The sequence below is a fragment of the Cherax quadricarinatus genome, chromosome 3, assembly GCF_038502225.1.
Source record: "Cherax quadricarinatus isolate ZL_2023a chromosome 3, ASM3850222v1, whole genome shotgun sequence".
Taxonomy (NCBI): domain Eukaryota; kingdom Metazoa; phylum Arthropoda; class Malacostraca; order Decapoda; family Parastacidae; genus Cherax; species Cherax quadricarinatus.
This window is the reverse complement of record NC_091294.1, coordinates 60,957,638-60,974,886: the sequence shown is the minus strand read 5'-3', so window position 1 is coordinate 60,974,886 and position 17,249 is coordinate 60,957,638. Positions and strand designations below refer to the sequence as shown.

General features: G+C 42.8%; 1 protein-coding gene across 1 annotated transcript in view; it reads left to right on the top strand.

The window, feature by feature from the left end:
• Positions 1–17,249, top strand: part of LOC128706178 (neuroglian) — a gene marked incomplete in the record, with an annotated part of 1,637,481 nt that overhangs the window by 17,772 nt on the left and 1,602,460 nt on the right.

Here is a 17,249-nt window from a genome sequence, read left to right as displayed (position 1 = left end):
GCTGCAGGTTTTGCTATACTGAAAGTTCATTTTTTTCATGGATTGCATTTTGTATGCAGGTTAGCGCAGCTTCCAGGTATTTGCATCCATTTTCTTAAAGACCATGTAAATAAATGGTACAATATACCTACACGATGGAAAAATAGACAAATGCAGTATAGTGCGAGCCTTTACTGACTGTTTCGCCCACACAGTGGGCTTTATCAAGTCACAAACAGATCTACCTGAGCAGAGAATACATGACTATATATACGGAGCATACTGATGTGAAGAGTCGGATGGAGAATGCTGAGAAGCTGGATTTGAGAAGGACCTTCACTACTTTCTCTGCTTTTCATTCTTACTGACCAGGTAGGCGTCCTTCCCATGCATCAGATGTGCAGGTCTGGTCCCTATGTATCACGCAAGAGATGCGCATTAGAGCCCTGCTGGTGTTCTGATGTTCTTGTAATCTGATCTGTTGGCTGCAGATTTCTCCCACGTGATTCTGATCACAATCGCCTGGTGAAATGGTGTACTCACCTCACGGTTGTCTTTCAGCCCAGCTGGTCAGGTCTTGGATGATGCTGGATGTGATAGTGGCAACACCTGTGTCACTCTTGCTAAGACTTATTGAAATTAACTGCACCTTGTGTGAATTTTTTTTTTCGGCAGTTCCTTTTATAGATAAAATTTTGGCATGACCATGACCTCACCGATCAGTGCCATTCTGGCGAATGTGTTTATTGAATCACTGGAGAGATTTACCAACATCATATCCAAAGAGGTGCCATGGCTTCACTGTGTGGATGATATTCTTCTTAATGCTCCGAAAGATTCCACCTATACAACCTCAGAACAGCCTCAGCAGTGTTAAACTGTCCATTTAATTCACTCTAGCAGAGGAAGCTATCTTTCTTTCGTTGATATTCTTCTCATTCAACAAAATAGCCATTTCAAATTCAAGGAATACCGAGAGCCGAGTGATAAGAATGACATGCTACACTGTTGCTCCCAGCGCTGCTTGGCATGTTTGTACGTGGCTACAGGATCTGCAGTCTTCAGTATCTGGAGGAAGAGTGTAACATTCTTAAAGATATCTTCTGGAAGCTAAAAGTTCCTTCACACATCATCCGGGGCTGCAGGGATCGTGCATACAAAATCCTCACTTTACCGACACCAGAGAATATCACAGAAAGAAGATGCATTTTTGCTGCTACACCACAGGATAAGATACATGTGCAGCACCTGGGTATCTTTAATTGTAGACGTTTTACCATCCATTGGATTTATCAATACAAATTCAACGACACAATGGGAAGACTGTAAAACTATATACAAATGACGGGTAATCACTCCCTCAGCGTGTCTCACACCATATATATAACGACTGAGTGATGTGTAGTGACCAGGCTGCACACCAGATGTCTTGGAAGGACGTCCAGCTAGACAACTCATAACCTGTTCATAGGAAGGACTGACAGGCCTCTTACAGTGCTACCATCTCCCTCACAGTGATCTCACCGACCCGACAACTCATCTGACTTTGCTTGTACAAGTTTGCTTGTTGTACACCTCCGTGTATTGACTAAAGAATCCTGTTCCGCGGGCGAAACATATCAATAAAGTTCCTCTCTGCAATTATTTGTTGGCTTTGTGCAGTTTGTCTGCATCTCGAACAGCCTGTCCCTGTCCACTCTATTACTTCTTCCCAGTATTTTGCACGACGTCATTGCTTCCCTGGTCCTTATGTCCTCTAATATCATCATTTTTAGCTTCTTTAGTCTCTCCTTAAATCAGGGACTAGTCTCGTTGCAAATCTTTGCATTTTTTCTGATTTCTTGACGTGCTTGATCAGGAGGAGCTCCATTCCAGTGTGACTTACTCTAAGATGGGTCTGACATATGTCATATTTAGTGTGGCAAATGACTCCTTGTTGTGACTCCTGAAAACTAATCTAAGATTTGCCAGGCACGCACTTGCTGCAGAGGTTATTCTGTTGATGTGTGCCTTAGGCGATGTTTGGTGCTATGCTCACACCGAGGTCATTCTTCATGAGTGAGGTTCACAACTTTGCCTTGAACTCAGTGTCTGGTCATCTTTGTCCTACCCCAATTTCCATAGCTTATCATTTTCTGGGGGTTGGCTTCCAATAACCACTTGTCTTACCATTCCTGTAAGATATCCTAGTTTGTTTATAGACTTTTCTTGTCCCCTTCCTGTTTGTTTCCCTCGTTCGTTTCACGTCATCCACTAACAGTAAGTCGTTCAAGTACACGAAAAATAGCACTGGTCGCAGTATTGATCCTTGTGGAATACCACTTGTCCCTCTTACTCAAACTGACATCTCTTCCCGAACAATCACTTTTCATTTCCTTCCTAAGAGGAAATGCTTGATCCACTGTAGTGGCTTACGCGTTATTTATTCCTAGTTGCTCCTCTAGCTTTTGACCCAGTTTGGTATGCGGCACCGTCTCAAAAGCCTTCTTATAGTTAAAAAATATGCAGTCCCCCACTCTCGTTCTCTTGCCTCGTTTATGTTACCTCCTAATAAAACTCCGACAGGTTGTGAGATCAGATTTACCATCTATAAAACCAGGTGCTGCATTGCTCTTTCCTTGATCATCCTCTCCATAACCTTACTAATATATCATGCATGGCAGTGACAGTGAACTATAGTTTAATGCTACCTGTCTTGTCTCTTAAATACTAGGACTGTGTCGGCTGTCTTAAGGACATCTGTCAGTTGCCCTGTTTTAGTTCACTTGCTGAAGATTTTGGCTAGTGGTTCACACAGTGCTGCTGCTCCCTCTTCCAGAACCCACGGAATGTTAACGCTTAGTTCCACTGCCTTCCAGGTATCCAGTTTCCTGACTAGTTTTGTAATCTCGTCCGTTGTGTGTTTTGTTCAGTACTTGTTGGTTTACTGTTCATCTATGACTGATAAAATCTATATTTCCTCCGAGAATGCTACCTTCAGTCCGTAGTTCAGCTCTTCGCAGCCTTCTTGATGATTTCTTGCACGGGTTGAATCCCAGCTCCAGGATCTCGTGGGCCCTGTCATACCTGTTCTTAAAACTATGTATGCAGCGTGCCTCTAAGCTGCATAAATAGTCCTCTGGCTGAAGAAATACCTCCTGACACCCATGTGTCTTATCTCTCTTCAGTTGTACCTCTTGTACCCGTTTTCTGCCTCTCGATCTGTTTTTCCTTGTCCACTCCAAGTTTTCATCATGTCCGCCTTCGTTAAGGCCTCCAATGTCGTCAGGTTCAGTTTCTTCAGCCTCTCTTCATACACTCTAAAGATATGTTGTATATTTCTCGTATTTTGCAGACTCCAAAGTCTTTTGCTGGAAACTATCAAGTTTCTTAAACTCTAGATGAATATAATCAGCTCAACCACTTTTTTCTTGAGCAATTTTCTGAAGTTTGTTGTAATACCCTAATATAATAGATCTGTTACACGAGAACTGGCAGATCAGAACTTAACTGGTGGGTGTTAGTTTTTTTTTTGCTCTCAGAGTATTTATTCATTTGCTGGTGAAGATCTTTCCCAATATTTCTGAAAAAAAACCCCGCTTGTCTGCGAAATTTCTCTATTCTTTTATTTTTGTTTTGATTCCTTCTTTTAAATATATGGAGACTGTGTGTCATCTTCCATCTGTCTGTTTACACTCTTGTACTGAAATACTAACAAATTCCAAGTGGATAGAAAGCTATTCTCAATTTTCTTTTAAAACCAACGGTGGTATTTCCTCAGTGATTTTTTTTTCTTCTCAGTGTCTACTAGTAATGTCTTCAGTTCCTCTTCAGTTCAGTCTTCTACATTTTTTATCTCTGAGATTTAAATCTTCTACATTTAAAATAACTTAGGTAAACACGCTAAAATCATCCATTTAATAATTGCTGGCATATTTCCTCCTCATCGTCAACAAATTTCATATTGCTTTTATTCTTCGACTTTGTCTTTAACATTTAGATTACTTCATAGAAAATTAAATAAAAGATACATACCAACTTTCTTCTTATAAATTTTTCCTTATACGAAGTTTCTTTCAATCTTCTCATATTTTTATAATAATTTCTAATTTGTCAGTATTTCTGCTAAGATTCTTCTTTGTGATATTTCTTATATTTATCCCAGCTTCTTTATTTTCTATACATAGACAAAACTTTACAATAAATCAGTATTTAGTATTACGTCGCGTATTACTTAACGTAATAACTCATCTCTCACTAGTGTTGTCTTCTCTGACCAGTGTTGTCTTCTCTGACCAGTGTTGTCTTCTCTGACCAGTGTTGTCTTCTCTGACCAGTGTTGTCTTCTCTGACCAGTGTTGTCTTCTCTGACCAGTGTTGTCTTCTCTGACCAGTGTTGTCTTCTCTGACCAGTGTTGTCTTCTCTGACCAGTGTTGTCTTCTCTGACCAGTGTTGTCTTCTCTGACCAGTGTTGTCTTCTCTGACCAGTGTTGTCTTCTCTGACCAGTGTTGTCTTCTCTGACCAGTGTTGTTTTCTCTGACCAGTGTTGTTTTCTCTGACCAGTGTTGTCTTCTCTCACTAGTGTTGTCTTCTCTCACTAGTGTTGTCTTCTCTCACCAGTGTTGCCTTCTCTCACCAGTGTTGCCTTCTCTCACCAGTGTTGCCTTCTTTCACCAGTGTTGCCTTCTCTCACCATTGTTTTCTTCTCTCACTTGTGTTGTCTTCTCTCACTTGTGTTGTCTTCTCTCACTTGTGTTGTCTTCTCTCACGTGTGTTGTCTTCTCTCACTAGTGTTGGCAACACTCATCAGTGTTGTCTTCTCTGACCAGTGTTGTCTACTCCGACCAGTGTGTTTTCTCTGACCAGTGTTGTCTTCTCTGACCAGTGTTGTCTTCTCTGACCAGTGTTGTTTTCTCTGACCAGTGTTGCCTTCTCCCACTAGTGTTGTCTTCTCTCACTAGAGTTGTTTTCTCTGACCAGTGTTGTCTTCTCTGACCAGTGTTGTCTTCTCTGACCAGTGTTGTCTTCTCTGGCCAGTGTTGTCTTCTCTGGCCAGTGTTGTCTTCTCTGACCAGTGTTGTCTTCTCTGACCAGTGTTGTCTTCACTCACTAGAGTTGTCTTCTCTGGCCAGTGTTGTCTTCTCTGACCAGTGTTGTCTTCTCTGACCAGTGTTGTCTTCTCTCACTAGTGTTGTCTTCTCTCACTAGAGTTGCCTTCTCTCACTAGAGTTGTCTTCTCTCACTAGTGTTGTCTTCTCTCACTAGTGTTGCCTTCTCTCACTAGTGTTGCCTTCTCTCACCATTGTTTTCTTCTCTCACTTGTGTTGTCTTCTCTCACTTGTGTTGTCTTCTCTCACTTGTTGTCTTCTCTCACTTGTGTTGTCTTCTCTCACTTGTGTTGGCTTCTCTCACTAGTGTTGTCTTCTCTCACCAGTGTTGTCTTCTCTCACCAGTGTTGTCTTCTCTCACCAGTGTTGCCTTCTCTCACCAGTGTTGTCTTCTCTCACCAGTGTTGCCTTCTCTCACCAGTGTCGTCTTCTCTCACCTGTGTTGTCTTCTCTCACCAGTGTTGCCTTCTCTCACCAGTGTTTTCTTCTCTCACTTGTGTTTTCTTCTCTCACTTGTGTTGTCTTCTCTCACTTGTGTTGGCTTCTCTCACTAGTGTTGGCTTCTCTCACCAGTGTTTTCTTCTCTCACTTGTGTTTTCTTCTCTCACTTGTGTTGTCTTCTCTCACCAGTGTTGTCTTCTCTCACTAGTGTTGTCTTCTCTCACTAGTGTTGTCTTCTCTCACTGGTGTTGCCTTCTCTCACCATTGTTTTCTTCTCTCACTTGTGTTGTCTTCTCTCACCATTGTTTTCTTCTCTCACTTGTGTTGTCTTCTCTCACTTGTGTTGTCTTCTCTCACTTGTGTTGTCTTCTCTCACTAGTGTTGTCTTCTCTCACTGGTGTTGCCTTCTCTCACCATTGTTTTCTTCTCTCACTTGTGTTGTCTTCTCTCACCATTGTTTTCTTCTCTCACTTGTGTTGTCTTCTCTCTCTAGTGTTGTCTTCTCTCACCATTGTTTTCTTCTCTCACTTGTGTTGTCTTCTCTCACTTGTGTTGTCTTCTCTCACTTGTGTTGTCTTCTCTCACTTGTGTTGTCTTCTCTCACTTGTGTTGGCTTCTCTCACTAGTGTTGCCTTCTCTCACCATTGTTTTCTTCTCTCACTTGTGTTGTCTTCTCTCACTTGTGTTGTCTTCTCTCACTTGTGTTGTCTTCTCTCACTTGTGTTGTCTTCTCTCACTTGTGTTGGCTTCTCTCACTAGTGTTGGCTTCTCTCACCAGTGTCGTCTTCTCTCACCTGTGTTGTCTTCTCTCACCAGTGTTGCTTCTCTCACCAGTGTTGCCTTCTCTCACCAGTGTTTTCTTCTCTCACTTGTGTTTTCTTCTCTCACTTGTGTTGTCTTCTCTCACCAGTGTTGTCTTCTCTCACTAGTGTTGCCTTCTCTCACTAGTGTTGTCTTCTGTCACTAGTGTTGCCTTCTCTCTCTAGTGTTGTCTTCTCTCACTAGTGTTGTCTTCTCTCACTAGTGTTGTTTTCTCTCACTAGTGTTGTCTTCTCTCACTAGTGTTGTCTTCTCTCTCTAGTGTTGTCTTCTCTCACTAGTGTTGTCTTCTCTCACTAGTGTTGTCTTCTCTCACTAGTGTTGTCTTCTCTCACTAGTGTTGGCTCTTCTCAAAAGTGTTGTCTTCTCTCACTAGTGTTGTCTTCTCTCACTAGTGTTGTCTTCTCTCACCAGTGTTGTCTTCTCTCACTAGTGTTGTCTTCTCTCACCAGTGTTGTCTTCTTTCACCTCGTCTTCTTTCACCATTGTTATCTTCTCTCACTAGTGTTGTCTTCTCTCACTAGTGTTGTCTTCTCTCACCAGTGTTGTCTTCTCTCACTAGTGTTGGCTTCTCTCACCAGTGTTGTCTTCTCTCACTAGTGTTGTCTTCTCTCACTAGTGTTGTCTTCTCTCACTAGTGTTGTCTTCTCTCACCAGTGTTGTCTTCTCTCACTACCGTTGTCTTCTCTCACTAGTGTTGTCTCTCACTAGTGTTGTCTTCTCTCACCAGTGTTGTCTTCTCTCACTAGTGTTGTCTTCTCTCACTAGTGTTGTCTTCTCTCACTAGTGTTGTCTTCTCTCACCAGTGTTGTCTTCTCTCACTAGCGTTGTCTTCTCTCACTACCGTTGTCTTCTCTCACTGGTGTTGTTTTCTCTCAAAAGTGTTGTTTTCTCTCACCAGTGTTGCCTTCTCTTACTAGTGTTGTCTTCTCTCTAGAGTTGTCTTCTCTCACTATTGTTGTCTTTTCTCATCAGGGTTGTCTTCTCTAACCAGTGTTGCCTTCTCTCACTATTGTTGTCTTTTCTCATCAGGGTTGTCTTCTCTAACCAGTGTTGCCTTCTGTCACTAGTGTTGCCTTCTGTCACTAGTGTTGCCTTCTCTCACTAGTGTTGCCTTCTCTCACTAGTGTTGCCTTCTCTCACTAGTGTTGTCTTCTGTCACTAGTGTTGCCTTCTCTCACTAGTGTTGCCTTCTGTCACTAGTGTTGCCTTCTCTCACTAGTGTTGTCTTCTGTCACTAGTGTTGCCTTCTCTCACTAGTGTTGTCTTCTGTCACTAGTGTTGCCTTCTCTCACTAGTGTTGCCTTCTGTCACTAGTGTTGCCTTCTCTCACTAGTGTTGCCTTCTCTCACTAGTGTTGCCTTCTGTCACTAGTGTTGACTTCTCTCACTAGTCCTTCTCTCACTAGTGTTGCCTTCTCTCACTAGTCACTAGTGTTGCCTTCTTCTAGTGTTGCCTTCTGTCACTAGTGTTGCCTTCTCTCACTAGTGTTGCCTTCTCTCACTAGTGTTGTCTTCTGTCACTAGTGTTGCCTTCTCTCACTAGTGTTGCCTTCTGTCACTAGTGTTGCCTTCTCTCACTAGTGTTGCCTTCTCTCACTAGTGTTGCCTTCTGTCACTAGTGTTGCCTTCTCTCACTAGTGTTGCCTTCTGTCACTAGTGTTGCCTTCTGTCACTAGTGTTGCCTTCTCTCACTAGTGTTGCCTTCTCTCACTAGTGTTGTCTTCTCTCACTTGTGTTGTCTTCTGTCACTAGTGCTGTCTTCTGTCACTAGTGTTGCCTTCTCTCACTAGTGTTGCCTTCTGTCACTAGTGTTGCCTTCTCTCACTTGTGTTGTCTTCTGTCACTAGTGCTGTCTTCTGTCACTAGTGTTGTCTTCTGTCACTAGTGCTGTCTTCTGTCACTAGTGCTGTCTTCTGTCACTAGTGTTGTCTTCTCACACTAGTGTTGCCTTCTCTCACTAGTATTGTCTTCTCTCACTAGTGTTGTCTTCTCTCACTAGTGTTGCCTTCTCTCACTAGTGTTGCCTTCCCTCACTAGTGTTGCCTTCTCTCACTAGTGTTGCCTTCTCTCACTAGTGTTGCCTTCTCTCACTAGTGTTGCCTTCTGTCACTAGTGTTGCCTTCTCTCACTAGTGTTGCCTTCTGTCACTAGTGTTGCCTTCTCTCACTAGTGTTGCCTTCTCTCACTAGTGTTGCCTTCTCTCACTAGTGTTGCCTTCCCTCACTAGTGTTGCCTTCTCTCACTAGTGTTCCCTTCTGTCACTAGTGTTGCCTTCTGTCACTAGTGTTGTCTTCTCTCACTAGTGTTGCCTTCTCTCACTAGTGTTGCCTTCTGTCACTAGTGTTGCCTTCTGTCACTAGTGTTGCCTTCTCTCACTAGTGTTGCCTTCTCTCACTTGTGTTGTCTTCTGTCACTAGTGTTGCCTTCTCTCACTAGTGTTGCCTTCTCTCACTAGTGTTGCCTTCTGTCACTAGTGTTGCCTTCTCTCACTAGTGTTGTCTTCTGTCACAAGTGATGTCTTCTCTCACTAGTGTTGTCTTCTCACACTAGTGTTGCCTTCTCTCACTAGTGTTGCCTTCTCTCACTAGTGTTGTCTTCTCTCACTAGTGTTGTCTTCTCTCACTAGTGTTGTCTTCTCTCACTAGTGTTGTCTTCTCTCACTAGTGTTGCCTTCTCTCACTAGTGTTGTCTTCTCTCACTAGTGTTGTCTTCTGTCACTAGTGTTGCCTTCTGTCACTAGTGTTGTCTTCTCTCACTAGTGTTGTCTTCTGTCACTAGTGTTGCCTTCTCTCACTAGTGTTGCCTTCTCTCACTAGTGTTGCCTTCTGTCACTAGTGTTGCCTTCTCTCACTAGTGTTGCCTTCTGTCACTAGTGTTGCCTTCTGTCACTAGTGTTGCCTTCTCTCACTAGTGTTGCCTTCTCTCACTAGTGTTGCCTTCTCTCACTAGTGTTGCCTTCTCTCACTAGTGTTGCCTTCTGTCACTAGTGTTGCCTTCTGTCACTAGTGTTGTCTTCTCTCACTAGTGTTGCCTTCTGTCACTAGTGTTGTCTTCTCTCACTAGTGTTGCCTTCTCTCACTTGTGTTGCCTTCTGTCACTAGTGCTGTCTTCTGTCACTAGTGTTGTCTTCTCTCACCAGTGTTGTCTTCTCTCACTAGTGTTGCCTTCTCTCACTAGTGTTGTCTTCTCTCACTAGTGTTGTCTTCTCTCACTAGTGTTGTCTTCTCTCTCTAGTGTTGTCTTCTCTCACTAGTGTTGTCTTCTCTCACTAGTGTTGTCTTCTCTCACCAGTGTTGTCTTCTCTCACTAGTGTTGCCTTCTCTCACTAGTGTTGTCTTCTCTCACTAGTGTTGTCTTCTCTCACTAGTGTTGTCTTCTCTCTCTAGTGTTGTCTTCTCTCACTAGTGTTGTCTTCTCTCACTAGTGTTGTCTTCTCTCACTAGTGTTGTCTTCTCTCACTAGTGTTGTCTTCTCTCACCAGTGTTGTCTTCTCTCACTAGTGTTGTCTTCTCTCACTAGTGTTGTCTTCTCTCACTAGTGTTGTCTTCTCTCACTAGTGTTGTCTTCTCTCACTAGTGTTGTCTTCTCTCTCTAGTGTTGTCTTCTCTCACTACCGTTGTCTTCTCTCGCTACCGTTGTCTTCTCTCACCAGTGTTGTCTTCTCTCACTGGTGTTGTCTTCTCTCACAAGTGATGTCTTCTCTTAGTGTTGTCTCACAAGTGTTGTCTTCTCTCACTAGTGTTGTCTTCTTTCGCTAGTTGTCTTCTCTCACCAGTGTTGTCTTCTCTCACTTCTCTCACTAGTGTTGTCTTCTATCACTAGTGTTGTCGCTCTCTCACCAGTGTTGTCTTCTCTCAGTGTTGTCTTCACTAGTGTTGTCTTCTCTCACTAGTGTTGTCTTCTATCACTTGTGTTGTCTTCTCTCACTGGTGTTGTCCTCTCTCACCAGTGTTGTCTTCTCTCACTAGTGTTGTCTTCTATCACTAGTGTTGTCTTCTCTCATTAGTGTTGTCTTCTCTCACTAGTGTTGCCTTCCCTCACTAGTGTTGTCTTCTCTCACTAGTGTTGTCTTCTCTCGCCAGTGTTGCCTTCTCTTGTTAGTGTTGTCTTCTCTCGCTAGTGTTGTCTTCTCTCACTAGTGTTGTCTTCTCTCACTAGTGTTGTATTCTCTCACTAGTGCTGTCTTGTCTCACTAGTCTCTCACTAGTGCTGTCTTGTCTCACCAGGGTTGTCTTGTCTCACCAGGGTTGTCTTCTCTCACTAGTGTTGTCTTCTCTCGCTAGTGTTGTCTTCTCTCACTAGTGTTGTCTTCTCTCACTAGTGTTGTATTCTCTCACTAGTGCTGTCTTGTCTCACCAGGGTTGTCTTGTCTCACCAGGGTTGTCTTCTCTCACTAGTGTTGTCTTCTCTCACTAGTGTTGTCTTTTCTCAACAGGGTTGTCTTCTCTCACCATTGTTGTCTTCTCTCACTGTTGTCTTCTTTCACTAGTGGTGTCTTCTCTCAGTGGTATTGACTTCTTTCACAAGTGTTGTCTTCTCTCACTTGTGTTGTCTTCTCTCACCAGTGTTGTCTTCTCTCGCTACCGTTGTCTTCTCTCACCAGTGTTGTCTTCTCTCACTGGTGTTGTCTTCTCTCACTTGTGTTGTCTTCTCTCACCAGTGTTGTCTTCTCTCACCAGTGTTGTCTTCTCTTCAGTGTTGTCTTCTCTTCAGCGTTGTCTTCTCTCACTAGTGTTGTCTTCTCTCACTAGTGTTGTCTTCTCTCACTAGTGTTGTCTTCTCTCACTAGTGTTGTCTTCTCTCACTAGTGTTGTCTTCTCTCACTAGTGTTGCCTTCCCTCACTAGTGTTGCCTTCCCTCACTAGTGTTGTCTTCTCTCACTAGTGTTGTCTTCTCTCACTAGTGTTGTCTTCTCTCACTAGTGTTGTCTTCTCTCACTAGTGTTGCCTTCCCTCACTAGTGTTGTCTTCTCTCACTAGTGTTGTCTTCTCTCACTAGTGTTGTCTTCTCTCACTAGTGTTGTCTTCTCTCACTAGTGTTGCCTTCTCTCACTAGTGTTGTCTTCTCTCACTAGTGTTGTCTTCTCTCACTAGTGTTGCCTTCTCTCACTAGTGTTGTCTTCTCTCACTAGTATTGTCTTCTCTCACTAGTGTTGTCTTCTCTCACTAGTGTTGTCTTCTCTCACTAGTGTTGCCTTCTCTCACTAGTGTTGTCTTCTCTCACTAGTGTTGCCTTCTCTCACTAGTGTTGTCTTCTCTCACTAGTGTTGTCTTCTCTCACTAGTGTTGCCTTCTCTCACTAGTGTTGCCTTCTCTCACTAGTGTTGCCTTCTCTCACTAGTGTTGCCTTCTCTCACTAGTGTTGCCTTCTCTCGCCAGTGTTGCCTTCTCTCACTAGTGTTGCCTTCTCTCGCCAGTGTTGCCTTCTCTCGCCAGTGTTGCCTTCTCTCGCCAGTGTTGCCTTCTCTCGCCAGTGTTGCATTCTCTCGCCAGTGTTGCCTTCTCTCGCTAGTGTTGTCTTCTCTCGCTAGTGTTGTCTTCTCTCGCCAGTGTTGCCTTCTCTCGCTAGTGTTGTCTTCTCTCGCTAGTGTTGTCTTCTCTCGCCAGTGTTGCCTTCTCTCGCTAGTGTTGTCTTCTCTCGCTAGTGTTGTCTTCTCTCGCCAGTGTTGCCTTCTCTCGCTAGTGTTGTCTTCTCTCGCTAGTGTTGTCTTCTCTCGCTAGTGTTGTCTTCTCTGACCAGTGTTGTCTTCTCTGACCAGTGTTGTCTTCTCTGACCAGTGTTGTCTTCTCTGACCAGTGTTGTCTTCTCTGACCAGTGTTGTCTTCTCTTACCAGTGTTGTCTTCTCTCACCAGTGTTGTCTTCTCTCACCGGTGTTGTCTTCTTTCACTAGTGTTGTCTTCTCTTACCAGTGTTGTCTTCTCTTGCCAGTGTTGTCTTCTCTCACCAGTTTTGCCTTCTCTCAACAGTGTTGTCTTTTCTCACTCGAGTTGCCTTCTCTCACCAGTGTTGCCTACTCTGACCAGTGTTGCCTTCTCTGACCAGTGTTGCCTTCTCTGACCAGTGTTGCCTTCTCTGACCAGCGTTGTCTTCTCTGGCCAGTGTTGTCTTCTCTCACTAGAGTTGTCTTCTCTCACTAGAGTTGTTTTCTCTCACTAGAGTTGTTTTCTCTCACTAGAGTTGTCTTCTCTCATTAGAGTTGTCTTCTCTCACTAGAGTTGTCTTCTCTCACTAGAGTTGTCTTCTCTCACTAGAGTTGTTTTCTCTCACTAGAGTTGTTTTCTCTCACTAGAGTTGTTTTCTCTCACTAGAGTTGTTTTCTCTCACTAGAGTTGTTTTCTCTCACTAGAGTTGTCTTCTCTCACTAGAGTTGTCTTCTCTCACTAGAGTTGTCTTCTCTCACTAGAGTTGTCTTCTCTCACTAGAGTTGTCTTCTCTCACTAGAGTTGTCTTCTCTCACTAGAGTTGTCTTCTCTCACTAGAGTTGTCTTCTCTCACTAGAGTTGTTTTCTCTCACTAGAGTTGTCTTCTCTCACTAGAGTTGTTTTCTCTCACTAGTGTTGTTTTCTCTCACTAGAGTTGTCTTCTCTCACTAGAGTTGTCTTCTCTCATTAGAGTTGTCTTCTCTCACTAGAGTTGTCTTCTCTCATTAGAGTTGTCTTCTCTCACTAGTTTTGTCTTCTCTTTCTAGAGATGTCTTCTCTCACTAGAGTTGTTTTCTCTCACTAGAGTTGTTTTCTCTCACTAGAGTTGTCTTCTCTCACTAGAGTTGTTTTCTCTCACTAGAGTTGTTTTCTCTCACTAGAGTTGTTTTCTCTCACTAGAGATGTCTTCTCTCACTAGAGTTGTCTTCTCTCACTAGAGTTGTTTTCTCTCACTAGTGTTGTTTTCTCTCACTAGAGTTGTCTTCTCTCACTAGAGTTGTCTTCTCTCATTAGAGTTGTCTTCTCTCACTAGAGTTGTCTTCTCTCACTAGAGTTGTTTTCTCTCACTAGAGTTGTTTTCTCTCACTAGAGTTGTTTTCTCTCACTAGAGTTGTTTTCTCTCACTAGAGTTGTTTTCTCTCACTAGAGTTGTCTTCTCTCACTAGAGTTGTTTTCTCTCACTAGAGTTGTTTTCTCTCACTAGAGTTGTCTTCTCTCACTAGAGTTGTCTTCTCTCACTAGAGTTGTCTTCTCTCACTAGTTTTGTCTTCTCTTTCTAGAGATGTCTTCTCTCACTAGAGTTGTTTTCTCTCACTAGTTTTGTCTTCTCTTTCTAGAGTTGTCTTCTCTCACTAGAGTTGTTTTCTCTCACTAGAGTTGTTTTCTCTCACTAGAGTTGTCTTCTCTCACTAGAGTTGTCTTCTCTCATTAGAGTTGTCTTCTCTCACTAAAGTTGTCTTCTCTCATTAGAGTTGTCTTCTCTCACTAGAGTTGTCTTCTCTCATTAGAGTTGTCTTCTCTCACTAAAGTTGTCTTCTCTCATTAGAGTTGTCTTCTCTCACTAGAGTTGTCTTCTCTCACTAGAGTTGTCTTCTCTCACTAGAGTTGTCTTCTCTCACTAGAGTTGTCTTCTCTCACTAGAGTTGTCTTCTCTCACTAGAGTTGTCTTCTCTCACTAGAGTTGTCTTCTCTCACTAGAGTTGTCTTCTCTCACTAGAGTTGTTTTCTCTCACTAGAGTTGTCTTCTCTCATTAGAGTTGTCTTCTCTCACTAGAGTTGTCTTCTCTCACTAGAGTTGTCTTCTCTCACTAGAGTTGTTTTCTCTCACTAGAGTTGTCTTCTCTCATTAGAGTTGTTTTCTCTCACTAGAGTTGTCTTCTCTCACTAGAGTTGTCTTCTCTCACTAGAGTTGTCTTCTCTCACTAGAGTTGTTTTCTCTCACTAGAGTTGTCTTCTCTCACTAGAGTTGTTTTCTCTCACTAGAGTTGTCTTCTCTCACTAGAGTTGTTTTCTCTCACTAGAGTTGTCTTCTCTCACTAGAGTTGTTTTCTCTCACTAGAGTTGTCTTCTCTCACTAGAGTTGTTTTCTCTCACTAGAGTTGTCTTCTCTCACTAGAGTTGTTTTCTCTCACTAGAGTTGTCTTCTCTCACTAGAGTTGTCTTCTCTCATTAGAGTTGTCTTCTCTCACTAAAGTTGTCTTCTCTCACTAAAGTTGTCTTCTCTCACCAGTGTTGCCTTCTCTCACCGTTGTCTCTTTTACCAGTTTTGTCATCTCTTAACAGTGACAAGTAGGTTGGTCACCACTGTAACACTGTTGTTACATTCAGTAACAAATAGGTTGGTCACCACTGTAACACTGTTGTTACATTCAGTAACAAGTACGTTGGTCACCACTGTAACACTGTTGTTACATTCAGTAACAAGTACGTTGGTCACCACTGTAACACTGTTGTTACATTCAGTCACAAGTACGCTGGTCACCACTGTAACACTGTTGTTACATTCAGTAACAAGTAGGTTGGTCACCACTGTAACACTGTTGTTACATTCAGTAACAAGTAGGTTGGTCACCACTGTAACACTGTTGTTACATTCAGTAACAAGTAGGTTGGTCACTACTGTAACACTGTTGTTACATTCAGTAACAAGTAGGTTGGTCACCACTGTAACACTGTTGTTACATTCAGTAACAAGTAGGTTGGTCACCACTGTAACACTGTTGTTATATTCAGTAACAAGTAGGTTGGTCACCACTGTAACACTGTTGTTACATTCAGTAACAAGTAGGTTGGTCACCACTGTAACACTGTTGTTATATTCAGTAACAAGTAGGTTGGTCACCACTGTAACACTGTTGTTACATTCAGTAACAAGTAGGTTGGTCACAACTGTAACAGTGTTGTTACATTCAGTAACAAGTAGGTTGGTCACCACTGTAACACTGTTGTTACATTCAGTAACAAGTAGGTTGGTCACCACTGTAACACTGTTGTTACATTCAGTAACAAGTAGGTTGGTCACCACTGTAACAGTGGTGCAGTTTTATCATCATATTCGCTTTACAGATAAAATCTTTTTTATTTTGAGAGTAACTCTTTATCAAGAGTTCTGAGAGTGTGTTATGTAAGGTCTTGTTAAACTGTTCTCTGCTCTCAGTGTTAAACTGTTCTCTGCTCTCAGTGTGAAACTGTTCTCTGCTCTCAGTGTGAAACTGTTCTCTGCTCTCAGTGTGAAACTGTTCTCTGCTCTCAGTGTTAAACTGTTCTCTGCTCTCAGTGTTAAACTGTTCTCTGCTCTCAGTGTTAAACTGTTCTCTGCTCTCAGTGTTAAACTGTTCTCTGCTCTCAGTGTTAACAAACTGTTCTCTGCTCTCAGTGTTAACAAACTGTTCTCTGCTCTCAGTGTTAACAAACTGTTCTCTGCTCTCAGTGTTAAACTGTTCTCTGCTCTCAGTGTTAACAAACTGTTCTCTGCTCTCAGTGTTAACAAACTGTTCTCTGCTCTCAGTGTTAACAAACTGTTCTCTGCTCTCAGTGTTAACAAACTGTTCTCTGCTCTCAGTGTTAAACTGTTCTCTGCTCTCAGTGTTAAACTGTTCTCTGTTCTCAGTGTTAAACTGTTCTCTGCTCTCAGTGTTAAACTGTTCTCTGTTCTCAGTGTTAAACTGTTCTCTGCTCTCAGTGTTAAACTGTTCTCTGCTCTCAGTGTTAAACTGTTCTCTGCTCTCAGTGTTAAACTGTTCTCTGTTCTCAGTGTTAAACTGTTCTCTGTTCTCAGTGTTAAACTGTTCTCTGTTCTCAGTGTTAAACTGTTCTCTGCTCTCAGTGTTAAACTGTTCTCTGCTCTCAGTGTTAAACTGTTCTCTGCTCTCAGTGTTAAACTGTTCTCTGCTCTCAGTGTTAAACTGTTCTCTGCTCTCAGTGTTAACAAACTGTTCTCTGCTCTCAGTGTTAACAAACTGTTCTCTGCTCTCAGTGTTAACAAACTGTTCTCTGCTCTCAGTGTTAAACTGTTCTCTGTTCTCAGTGTTAAACTGCTCTCTGCTCTCAGTGTTAACAAACTGTTCTCTGCTCTCAGTGTTAACAAACTGTTCTCTGCTCTCAGTGTTAAACTGTTCTCTGCTCTCAGTGTTAAACTGTTCTCTGTTCTCAGTGTTAAACTGTTCTCTGCTCTCAGTGTTAAACTGTTCTCTGCTCTCAGTGTTAAACTGTTCTCTGCTCTCAGTGTTAAACTGTTCTCTGCTCTCAGTGTTAAACTGTTCTCTGCTCTCAGTGTTACCAAACTCTCCACTGCTCTCAGTGTTACCAAACTCTCCACTGCTCTCAGTGTTACCAAAATCTCCACTGCTCTCAGTGTTACCAAACTCTCCACTGCTCTCAGTGTTACCAAACTATCCACTGCTCTCAGTGTTACCAGACTCTCCACTTCTCTCAGTGTTACCAAACTATCCACTGCTCTCAGTGTTACCAAACTCTCCACTGCTCTCAGTGTTACCAGACTCTCCACTGCTCTCAGTGTTACCAAACTCTCCACTGCTCTCAGTGTTACCAAAATCTCCACTGCTCTCAGTGTTACCAAAATCTCCACTGCTCTCAGTGTTACCAAACTCTCCACTGCTCTCAGTGTTACCAAAATCTCCACTGCTCTCAGTGTTACCAGACTCTCCACTGCTCTCAGTGCTACCAAACTATCCACTGCTCTCAGTGTTACCAGACTCTCCACTGCTCTCAGTATTACCAAACTATCCACTGCTCTCAGTGTTACCAGACTATCCACTGCTCTCAGTGTTACCAAACTATCCACTGCTCTCAGTGTTACCAGACTCTCCACTTCTCTCAGTGTTACCAAACTATCCACTGCTCTCAGTGTTACCAGACTATCCACTGCTCTCAGTGTTACCAAACTCTTCACTGCTCTCAGTGTTACCAAACTCTCCACTGCTCTCAGTGTTACCAAACTCTCCACTGCTCTCAGTGTTACCAAAAAATCAACTGCT